This window comes from Mus musculus, chromosome 19, assembly GCF_000001635.26.
Source record: "Mus musculus strain C57BL/6J chromosome 19, GRCm38.p6 C57BL/6J".
Taxonomy (NCBI): Eukaryota; Metazoa; Chordata; class Mammalia; order Rodentia; family Muridae; genus Mus; species Mus musculus.
The window spans coordinates 39,042,691-39,055,520 of NC_000085.6; the positions used below are offsets into that span (position 1 = coordinate 39,042,691).

At 41.4% G+C, this 12,830-nt stretch overlaps 1 pseudogene; it reads right to left on the reverse strand.

Annotated features, from left to right (window-relative positions):
- On the reverse strand, positions 9,940-12,134 carry Gm3875 (predicted gene 3875; annotated as a pseudogene).

Here is a 12,830-nt window from a genome sequence, read left to right on the forward strand (position 1 = left end):
GAATTGGAATTCTTTACTTTTTCATCTTTTTCAAAACTTGGGTTGCTGAAATTGCATAGGCTTATTTATTGGCCTTCTATTCTAGCCCATTGTTCTACATGTCTAGTAGACCAATGATTTTGTGATAGTCTTATACCATTTTTGTTACTATGACTCATTAGTATCATTTAAAATTAAGTATTTTGATAACGCCAGGATTAATCTTTTTATTCAGTATTGCTTTGTGGTTTCTGGGTCTTTTGTGCTATCGTATGATTTTTAGGATTTTTTTCTATCTCTGTGAAAACACACATTAATATTCTGATGAGGATTATATTCATAGATTGTTTTCACTAATGTAGCCCCTTTCATGACATCAATTCTGTTGAGCTATGAGTACAGGAAGTCTTTCCATCTTTACATGTTTTATTAGTCAGCGTTCTCTAGCATCACAGAACTTATAGAATGTCTCTGTATATTAAGGGAAATTACTAGAATGGCTTGCAATCTGCAGTCCAAATAAACCAACAATAGGCATCTATGAATAGGAAGTCCAAGAACCTAGTAGTTGCTTGGTCCCATGAGGCTAGGCCTTTCAGTTGGTTTTCTGTGTAAGCTGGAATCCTGAAGAAGTAAGCCCCAACAGATGTGATGGCAAGAAAGTGCAAGCAGTCAAAGAACAAACAGTTCATCTTCCCAGTGTCCTTATGTAGGCCTCCAGCAGAGGTATGGCCCAGATTAATGGTGTGTACCACCATGCCTGAGTTTGGAACTTGCTATGTCCCCAGGCTGGTCTTGAACTCAGAATTCTGCTTACCTCTGTCTCCTAGGATAAAAGGCATGTACTACCTTGCCTAGGCCTGAACTTTTCATGGCCACTACACCTCAAGATTTGGATCAGAGATGTGCCCTTGATTTCTGGATTGTAGTTCATTCCAAATGTAGTCAAGTTGACAACAAAGAATAGCCTTCACACTTGTGTTACTCATTTTTTTCTTCTTTTAAAATGCATTTTTATTAGATATTTTCTTCATTTACATTTCAAATGTTATCCTCAAAGTCCCCTATACCCTTCCCCCTACCCTGCTTCACAACTGTCTTAGTCAGGGTTTCTATTCCTGCACAAACATCATGACCAAGAAGCAAGTTGGGGGAGGAAAGGGTTTATTTGGCTTACACTTCCATACTGCTGTTCGTCACCAAAGGAAGTCAGGACTGGAACTCAAGCAGGTCAGAAAGCATGAGCTGATGCAGAGGCCATGGAGGGATGTTCTTTACTGGCTTGCTTCACTTGGCTTGCTCAGCCTGCTCTCTTATAGAACCCAAGACTACCAGCCCAGAGATGGTCCCACCCAAAAGAGGCCTTTCCCCCTTGATCACTAATTGAGAAAATGCCTCACAGTTGTATCTCATGGAGGCATTTTGTCAACTGAAGCTCCTTTCTCTGTGATAACTCCAGCTGTGTCAAGTTGACACAAAACTAGCCAGTACAACAACCCACCCACTCCTGCTTCCTGGCCCTGGCATTCCCCTGTACTGGGGTATATGATCTTTGCAAGACCAAGGACCTCTCCTTCCATTGATGGCCAACTAGGCCATCCTCCGCTACATATGCAATTAGAGACACAGTTCTGTGGGGTACAGCTTAGTTTATATTGTTGATCCTCCTATAGGGTTGCCGACCCCTTTAGCTCCTTGGTTACTTTCTCTAGCTCCTTCTTTAGGGGCCCTGTGTTCCATCCAATAGATGACTGTGAGCATCCACTTCTGTATTTGCCAGGCACTGGCATAGCCTCACCAGAGAGAGCTATCAGGGTCCTGTCAGCAAAATCTTGCTGGCATATGCAATAGTGTCTGGGTTTGGTGGTTGTATATGGGATGGATCCCTGGGTGCAGCAGTCTCTAGACGGTCCATCCTTTCATCTCAGCTCCAAACTTTGTCTCTGTAACTCCTTCCATGGGTGTTTTGTTCCCCATTCTAAGAAGGAACGAAGTATCTACATTTTGGTCTTCCTTTTTCTTGAGTTTCATGTGTTTTTCAAATTGTATCTTGAGTAGTCTAAGTTTCTGGGCTAATATCCACTCATCAGTGAGTGCATATCATGTGTGTTCTTTTGTGATTGGGTTACCTCACTCAGAATGATACTCCAGATGCATCCATTTGCCTAGGAATTTCATAAATTCATTGTTTTTAATTGCTGAGTAGTACTCCATTGTGTAAATGTACCACATTTTCTGTATCCATTCCTCTGTTGAGGGACATCTGGGTTCTTTCCAGCTTCTGGCTATTATAAATAAGGCTGCTATAAACATAGTGGAGCATGTGTCCTTATTACAAAATGGAGCATCTTTGGGGTATATGCCAGTGCCTGGCAAATTCGGAAGTGAATGCTCACAGTCAGCTATTGGATGGAACACAGGGCCACCAATGAAGGAGCTATAGAAAGTATGCAAGGAGCTAAAGGGGTCTGCAACCCTATAGGAGGAACAACAATATGAACTAACCAGTACCCCCCAGAGCTTGTGTCCCTAGTTGGCCATCAATGGGAGGAGAGGCCCTTGGTCTTGTGAAGATTATATACCCCAGTACAGGGGAATGCCAGGGCCAAGAAGCAGGAGTGGGTGGGTGGGGAGCAGGGTAGGGGGAGGGTATAGGAGACTTTTGGGATAGCATTTGAAATGTAAATGAAGGAAATATCTAATAAAAAAAGGAAGCCACTCAACATAAAAAAAAAAGAGTTGCCTTAGTCATCATGTCTCTTCAAAGGAATAAAACACAAATTAAGACACTGAGATAATAGTACAAGACATGGGTTTCAGGTTCTGGATCCAAGCAGAAAGTGGTTGGTTACTCTCATGATGTTTGTGCCACTATTGCTCCATTGGGCATGTCTTATAAGACTGATTGCTAATATTTCTTGTAGGATCCTAGTTGGGTGAGATTTATGATTTCTTTTTTTTTTTTCAAAATTGAACATAACACCTTTCAACACTATAGAAGCCATTATTTATAATGAAATAGGTCAACATTGTTTGTCACCTAGAAAAGCAAAGAACTCCTTTTGTGATTTATCTACCAGAGATACTCAAGATCAGTTAGATTACTTGGAAACATCAAATAAGCTCAAATCAATGGGCATTTTTATAAACATTGGGGCTATTCTTTTAGTGAATGTTAAAGTCATAGAACTATGGAAAAATTAGTATGACATGTTATATGACAATTTTTTTTAACATGATGATGGATTCTGAACCTAGTATCAGTGGGGCATGATAAATATCTTTGGGGTTTACTGGCAGAACAGCATTGAGAATGAGGAATTACCAATATTATTTCTTTTCCATGCTGACTTGAGAAAAGTTACACAGGACTGTAACTGCGAATGTGATATGACCAGGTGTTTGAATTTCCTTCCTTAACATATCCCCTAGGATGCACTGAAAGCTGGGTTCTAAGCTGAAATAAATATCCTTTCTCCTAAGAATGTGACCTTGGGCCTGGAGTCGGCGGACACTCCCCCCCCCCCCCCAAAGGTCCCTAGAGGACTCTCCACGCGATCTTAGGACCACCCGTGAATGGAACACAACTTCTGTTCCATTCCAATGGCGTGGGACCTGAGACAGCATTAGGGAAGCAGAAAAGCCTGCCTGACCAGGGTCACAAGTCCCTTCCAGTCGGCGCCAGCACTGGGTCAATGGGCGAGGAGTCGGAGGACACCCCCAAGGTGCCTAGAGGACAGCTTCCGAGGCAGACCCCGTTTTGGGCTCCAGACTTCCGGGCACCTTCCCTGCCAGAGGGCAGGTGTCCTCCCTGCCCAGGAGGGCTTTGCCAGAGCACCTGGGGAAGCCATCTTGGTTCTGGGATCCCTCTGAGACTAGTCTGTGCAGGTGAGAGTGTGGACTACAGAAGCTAACAGCTTCTGGGACAGGCCCTGTTTTAGGCCTTCATCTTCTGCCAGCAGGCAGGTCCAAATGCCAGATATCTGTGCACCTTCCCGGAAAGAGGAGAGCTTGCCTGCAGACAGTGCTCTAACCACTGAAACTCAGGAGAGATCTAGTCTCCTAGGTCTGCTGATAGAGGCTAACAAAATCATGGGAGAAACAAGCTCTAACCAGAGACAACTATAACAACTAACTTCAGGGATTATCAGATGGCAAAAGGCAAACTTAAGAATCTTACTAAAAGAAACCAAGACCACTCACCATCATCAGAACGCAGCACTCCCACCTCACCCAGTCCTGGGCACCAACACACCCAAAAACCTAGACCCGGATTTAAAAGCATATCTCATGATGATGGTAGAGGACATAAGAAGGACTTTAATAAGTCACTTAAAGAAATACAGGAGAACACTGCTAAAGAGCTACAAGTCCTTAAAGAAAAACAGGAATACACATCCAAACAGGTGATGGAAATGAACAAAACCATACTAGACCTAAAAATGGAAGTAGACACAATAAAGAAAACTCAAAGTGAGGCAACACTGAAATTAAAACCCTAGGAAAGAAATCTGGAATCATAGATGCGAGCATCAGCAACAGACTACAAGAGATGGAAGAGAGAATCTGAGGTGCAGAAGATTCCATAGAGAACATTGGCACAACAATCAAAGAAAATGCAAAATGCAAAAAGATCCTAATTAAAAACATTCATGAAATCCAGGACACAATGAGAAGACCAAACCTACGGATAATAGGACTAGATGAGAATGAAGATTTTCAACTCAAAGGGCCAGCAAATATCTTCAACAAAATTATAGAAGAAAACTTCCCAAACCTAAAGAAAGAGATGCCCATGAACATACAAGAAGCCTACAGAACTCCAAATAGACTGGACCAGAAAAGAAATTCCTCCCGACACATAATAATCAGAACAACAAATACACTAAATAAAGATAGAATATTAAAATCAGAAAGGAAAAAAGGTCAAGTAACATATAAAGGCAGGCCTATCAGAATTACACCAGACTTTTCACCAGAGACTATGAAAGCAAGAAGATCCTGGACAGATGTTAAACAGACAGTTAAGAGAACACAAATGCCAGCCCAGGCTACTAAACCCAGCCAAACTCTCAATTACCATAGATGGAGAAACCAAAGTATTCCATGACAAAACCAAATTCACACATTATCTTTCCATGAATCCAGCCATTCAAAGGATAATAACAGAAAAAAACAAATACAAGGATGGAAACCACACCATAGAAAAAACAAGAAAGTAATCCTTCAACAAACTTAAAAGAAGACAGCCAAAAGAACAGAATGCCAACTCTAACAACAAAAATAATAGGAAGCAACAATTACTTTTCCTTAATATCTCTTAAGATCAATGGACTCAATTCCCCAATAAAAAGACATAGACTAACAGACTGGCTACACAAACAGGACCCAACATTTTGCTGCTTACAGGAAACACATCTCAGGGAAAAAGACAGATAAAACCTCAGAATGAAAGGCTGGTAAACAATTTTCCAAGCAAATGGTCTGAAGAAACAAGCTGGAGTAGCCATTCTAATATCTAATAAAATCGACTTCAAACCCAAAGTTATCAAAAAAGACAAGGAGGGACACTTCATACTCATCAAAGGTAAAATCTTCCAAGAGGAACTCTCAATTCTGAATATCTATGCTCCAAATGCAAGGGCAGCCACATTAATTGAAGAAACTTTAGTAAAGTTCAAAGCACACATTGCACCTCACACAATAATAGTGAGAGACTTCAACACACTACTTTCTTTTTTTTTTTTTCTATTTTTCTTTTTTTTTATTAGGTATTTTCTTCATTTACATTTCCAATGCTATCCCAAAAGTCCCCCATGCCCTCCCCCCTACTCCACCTCCTCTCACTTTCACTTCTTGGCCCTGGTGTTCCCCTGTACTTAGGCATATGAAGTTTGCAAGACCAATGGGCCTCTCTTTCCACTGATGGCCGACTAGGCCATCTTCTGATACGTATGCAGCTAGAGACACGAGCTAAGGGGGGTACTGGTTAGTTCATATTGTTGTTCCTCCTGTAGGGTTGCGGATCCCTTTAGCTCCTTGGGTACTATCTCTAGCTCCTCATTGGGGGCCCTGTTTTCCATCCAATAGCTGACTGTGAGCATCCATTTCTGTGTTTGCTAGGTCCAATAATAGCCTCACAAGAGACAGCTATATCAGGGTCCTTTCAGCAAAATCTTGCTAGTGTATGCAATGGTGTCAGCCTTTGGAGGCTGATTATGGGATGGGTCCCTGGGTATGGCAGTCTCTAGGTGGTCCACCCTTTCGTATTAGCTCCAAACTTTGTCTCTGTAACTCTTTCCATGGGTGTTTTGTTCCCAATTCTAAGAAGGGGCAAAGTATCCACATTTTGGTCTTTGTTCTTCTGGAGTTTCATGTGTTTTACAAATTCTTATATCTTGAGTATTCTAAGTTTCTGGGCTAATATCCACTTATCAGTGAGTACATATCATGTGAGTTCTTTTGTGATTGGGTTACCTCACTCAGGATGATGCCCTCCAGGTCCAACCATTTGCCTAGGATTTTCATAAAATCATTCTTTTTAATAGCTCCATTGTAAATGTACCACATTTTCTGTATCCATTCCTCTGTTGAGGGGCATCTGGGTTCTTTCCAGCTTCTGGCTATTATAAATAAGGCTGCTATGAACATAGTGGAGCATGTGTCTTTCTTACCGGTTGTAACATCTTCTAGATATATGCCCAGGAGAGGTATTGCTGGATCTTCCAGTAGTACTATGACCAATTTTCTGAGGAGCCACCAGACTGATTTCCAGAGTGGTTGTACAAGCTTGGAATCCCACCAACAATGGAGGAGTGTTCCTCTTTCTCCACATCCTTGCCAGCATCTGCTGTCACCTAAATTTTTGATCTTAGCCATTCTGACTGGTGTGAGATGGAATCTCAGGGTTGTTTTGATTTGCATTTCTCGGATGATTAAGGATGTTTAACATTTTTTCAGGTGCTTCTCAGCCATTCAGTATTGTTCAGGTGAGAATTCTTTGTTTAGCTCTGAGTCCCATTTTTTAATGGGGTTATTTGATTTTCTGGAGTCCACCTTCTTGAGTTCTTTTTTTTTTATTTTAAATATTTTTTTATTACGTATTTTCCTCAATTACATTTCCAATGCTATCCCAAAAGTCCCCCATACCCTCACCCCCACTCCCCTACCCACGCATTCCCACCTTTTGTCCCTGGTGTTCCCCTGTACTGGGGCATATAAAGTTTGTGTGTCCAATGGGCCGCTCTTTCCAGTGATGGCCGACTAGGCCATCTTTTGATACATATGCAGCTAGAGTCAAGAGCTCCGGGGTACTGGTTAGTTCATAATGTTGTTGCACCTACAGGGTTGCAGACCTCTTTAGCTCCTTGGATACTTTCTCTAGCTCCTCCTTTGGGGGCCCTGTGATCCACCCAATAGCTGACTGTGAGCATCCACTTATGTGTTTGCTAGGCCTCAGCCTAGTTTCACAAGAGACAGCTATATCAGGGTCCTTTCAGCAAACGCTTGCTAGTATATGCAACAGTGTCATCGTTTGGAGGCTAATTATGGGATGGATCCCTGGATATGTCAGTCTCTAGATGGTCCATTCTTTTGTCTCAGCTCCAAACTTTGTCTCTGTAACTCCTTCCATGGGTGTTTTGTTCCCAATTCTAAGAAGGGGCAAAGTGTCCACACTTTGGTCTTCCTTCTTCTTCAGTTTCATGTGTTTTGCAAATTGTATCTTATATCTCGGGTATACTAAGTTTCTGGGCTAATATCCACTTATCAGTAAGTACATATCATTTGAGTTCTTTGTGATTGGGTTACCTCACTCAGGATGATGCCCTCCAGGTCCAACCATTTGCCTAGGAATTTCATAAATTCATTCCTTTTAATAGCTGAGTAGTATTCCATTGTGTAAATGTACCACATTTTCTGTATCCATTCCTCTGTTGAGGGGCATCTAGGTTCTTTCCAGCTTCTGGCTATTATAAATAAGGCTGCTATGAACATAGTGGAGCATGTGTCCTTCTTACCGGTTGGGACATCTTCTGGATATATGCCCAGGAGAGGTATTGCGGGATCCTCTGGTAGTACTATGTCCAATTTTCTGAGGAACCGCCAGACTGATTTCCAGAGTGGTTGTACAAGCTTGCAATCCCACCAACAATGGAGGAGTGTTCCTCTTTCTCCACATCTTCGCCAGCATCTGCTGTCACCTGAATTTTCGATCTTAGCCATTCTGATTGGTGGGTGATGGAATCTCAGGGTTGTTTTGATTTGCATTTCTCTGATGATTAAGGATGCTGAACACTTTTTCAGGTGCTTCTCAGCCATTCGGTATTGTTCAGGTGAGAATTCTTTGTTTAGCTCTGAGTCCCATTTTTTAATGGGGTTATTTGATTTTCTGGAGTCCACCTTCTTGAGTTCTTTATATATATTGGATATTAGTCCCCTATCTGATTTACGATAGGTAAAGATTCTTTCCCAATCTGTTGGTGGTCTTTTTGTCTTATTGACGGTGTCTTTTGCCTTGCAGAAGCTTTGCAGTTTCATGAGGTCCCATTTGTCAATTCTCGATCTTACAGCACAAGCCATTGCTGTTCTATTCAGGAATTTTTCCCCTGTGCCCATATCTTCGAGGCTTTTCCCCACTTTCTTCTCTATAAGTTTCAGTGTCTCTGGTTTTATGTGGAGTTCCTTGATACACTTAGATTTGACCTTAGTACAAGGAGAGAGGAATGGATCGATCCACATTCTTCTACATGATAACCACCAGTTGTGCCAGCACCATTTGTTGAAAATGCTGTCTTTCTTCCACTGGATGGTTTTAGCTCCCTTGTCGAAGATCAAGTGACCATAGGTGTGTGGGTTCATTTCTGGGTCTTCAATTCTATTCTATTAGTCTACATGTTTGTCGTTATACCAGTACCATGCAGTTTTTATCACAATTGCTCTGTAGTAAATCTTTAGGTCAGACATGGTGATTCCACTAGAGGTTTTTTTATCCTTGAGAAGAGTTTTTGCTATCCTAGGTTTTTTTGTTATTCCAGATGAATTTGCAGATTGCTCTTTCTAATTCTTGAAGAATTGAGTTGGAATTTTGATGGGGATTGCATTGAATCTGTAGATAGTTTTTGGCAAGATTGCCATTTTTACTGTATTGATCCTGCCAATCCATGAGCATGGGAGATCTATCCATCTTCTGAGATCTTCTTTAATTTCTGTCTTCAGAGACTTAAAGTTCTTATCATCCAGATCTTTCACTTCCTTAGAGTCACGCCAAGCTATTTTATATTATTTGTGACTATTGAGAAGGGTGTTGTTTCCCTAATTTCTTTCTCAGCCTGTTTATCCTGTGTGTAGAGAAAGGCCATTGACTTGTTTGAGTTAATTTCATATTCAGCTACTTCACTGAAGCTGATTATCAGGTTTAGGAGTTCTCTGGTGGAAATTTTAGGGTCACTTATATATACTATCATATCATCTGCAAAAAGTGATATTTTAACTTCTTCCTTTCCAATTTGTATCCCCTTGTTCTCCTTTTGTTGTCGAATTGCTCTGACTAGGACTTCAAGTACAATGTTGAATAGGTAGGGAGAAAGTGGGCAACCTTTTCTAGTCCCTGATTTTAGTGGGATTGCTTCCAGCTTCTCACCATTTACTCTGATGTTGGGTACTGGTTTGCTGTAGGTTGCTTTTATCATGTTTATGTATGGGCCTTGAATTCCTGATCTTTACAAGACTTTTATCATGAATGGGTGTTGGATTTTATCAAATGACGAAGAGAAGTCAGGTCAGAAAACCTTAACTAGCTAGTGACGTAGTGTATAACACCTTTGTATCAGTACAGGAGTGAAGGCTTCAGTGTCCTTTAGGTGACTGACACACGAGGAAGAGCTGTGATCCTTGTGAAGAGTCTGTGCTTGCTGTATGACTTGTCGAATAATGAAATGCCTTAGTCACTGATGACATGAAGTCTCTCAGTTCTACAAGCTTCTCCAGAAATGGAATCAATTTTAGGAGTTCATTGTCATTTTTATTCATAAACCAGCTTTCTTTAGGGATTCCATTAGAAAGCTGATAGGCAAAGGCTTGTGGTGAGTTGTCAATTATTATAGTTTTGGAAAAATCTCTCCCAAGGATATTCAAGTCCTTTATATAGTTTCCTTGTACACAAATACAATGTTCACGGAAAAGCTGGTGCCTGACCAGTTGCTTTTTAGGGTCTAGTATGTTCAGTAACTTGTCTGCATACACCTTCTTAGAAGCAGTAAAAAGAATGATCTCATACATCTGAGATATTCGTTCCAGGAATTCCCTGAAGAATGGTCTTTTTTTTTTTTTTATTTTAAAAGAATGTTTTCTTTTTTTTTTTTGTTTTGTTTTATTTTTTTATTAGGTATTTAGCTCATTTACATTTCCAATGCTATACCAAAAGTCCCCAATATCCACCCACCCCCACTCCCCTACCCACCCACTCCCCCTTTTTGGCCCTGGCGTTCCCCTGTACTGGGGCATATAAAATTTGCGTGTCCAATGGGCCTCTCTTTCCAGTGATGGCCGACTAGGCCATCTTTTGATACATATGCAGCTAGAGTCAAGAGCTCCGGGGTACTGGTTAGTTCATAATGTTGTTCCACCTATAGGGTTGCAGATCCCTTTAGCTCCTTGGGTACTTTCTCTAGCTCCTCCATTGGGCTGAAGAATGGTCTTAATCTCACATAAACCATAGTCTGATTTCTGGACAGCTGACCCAAATTTTGTTGATTTTACTGATCCTCAGAAAGCTACTCACTGGCTAAAGTCTTAATGGTGAATACGGTCAAAAAATCAGATGCCCCTGCCTTACTGTACAGAATGAGGAGATGGATAACACAGTTGCGTTTGATGCACTGTGGTGAGACATATGAGGTATCTTCTTTGTCTTCAATCAGCCACATTTGGGCCGAGTAGCTCTATTACATCTTCAAAAACTGAGCTCCAGTTCTTGATGGAGACAGAGGAAGGTCATTGAGGAGGTGTTTCAGCTCAAGAGCTAAGTGAAAAATGTCTTTTGATTCAGTTATGCTTGTGGATAGCAGTCATCTTCTGGATCGAAGAGGGAGTGAGATGACCTAGAGTCTTGAATTGGTGGATCTGCAGGAACAGAAACTGATAAATGACATCTTGGAAAAGGACTGGAAAAGTGAGTGCTGCATTTTCTAGCTCATTCAGACTGCAGTGCACTAGTGTCTCATCCAGATCTAAGACCAGGGAGAACTCTGATGTGCTTCTTGTTTTCAAAGGAAGAGCAGGTTTCCTATTTAGCTGTTCTTCTGTCAGAGGCGGAACATGTTTGATGAAATAATAGGGGTCAAATACTTCCCAGTCTTCTTCATAGGTGGCCTCTCCATGGGCTGACAAGTAGTATCCACTCTCTGGAGTTACTGGTGCTGTAAGGGGTGGGATATCCTGGGTAATTGTTTCTTCTGCTTCTTCTACACTTGATCTTAGCCAAAAGGCTGAGAAGCTATTCTTCTGCTTCTTCTAAACCATTATTTAGTGATGGCCTCACTTGAACTGATTTGATTTGAGTAAGCCGCTCCATTAGCTGACGTGGTGCTGGTAGTAATTTCATCCACCTGTTCCATGTCAAGTTGTTTCACTATCTCGTCAGCTTCCACAGCCTGTCCTGGGGAATCTGAGCCTGACGCTCCATTTTTATTTGCTGGTGAAAAAAAGTTGAAGACAGGCGAAAATATGGTCCCCAACAATGTAGTCCTCGGAGGACTACCAGAGCAAGGGTTATCTTCTAATTTTCCATTTTGCTTTATATGTTGATTTGTCATTTCATAACTACCAGCTTCTCCATTGACTGGACTTTTCTGTCTTACTTGAGACAACTGTTTGCCAGGCTTTTCTCCAGTTCTTGGTGTTGATGTGATTAAATTATTATCTATATCACATTCAATTCTACTCCGCTTTGAAGGATTTTCTCTCTCTTCCTTGGGTGGGCTTCCTTTAATGAACTTTTTAATTGAAGACAATAAGCTGGTTTCATTCTTTGATGGTTTTTTTCCTCCTGAAGGCAAGCTATCATCAATCTCTGAGTATTTCCTCTTTGCTCTGGCAGTGCGCTGTGTCTGGATTGGACTGGACTGCTGAGAAGCCTTCCGTGTTCTCAGCTTCATCTTTTACGGGTGCCACGTGTAAACCTTCACTGTGATGACAGAAAAGTGTCCTTGGGATCCTGCGATGGTCCCGACTGCGCAATAGGTGGTGTCTTTCCCGCTTATCCCTCAGCAGCAACAGAACCAGCTCCTTCAGCCAGTCGCCATTTCCTGCCTACCGGTTAGTGAGAATTTTATTGAGTATTTTTGCATAGATACTCATAAGGGAAATTGGTCTGAAGTTCTCTATCTTTGTTGGGTCTTTCTGTGGTTTAGTTATCAGAGTAATTGTGGCTTCATCGAATGAATTGGGTAGAGTACCTTCTGCTTCTATTTTGTGGAATAGTTTGTGTAGAACTGGAATTAGATCTTCTTTGAAGGTCTGATAGAACTCTGCATTAAACCCATCTGGTCCTGGGCTTTTTTTTGGTTGGGAGACTATTAATGACCGCTTATATTTCTTTAGGGGATATAGGACTGTTTAGGTCAGTAACCTGATCCTGATTTAACTTTGGTACCTGGTGTCTGTCTAGAAATTTGTTCATTTCATCCAGGTTCTCCAGTTTTGTTGAGTATAGCCTTTTGTAGAAGGATCTGATGCTGTTTCGGATTTCTTCAGGATCTGTTGTTATGTCTCCCTTTTCATTTCTGATTTTGTTAATTAGGACGCTGTCCCTGTGCCCTCTAGTGAGTCTGGCTAAGGGTTTATCTATCTTG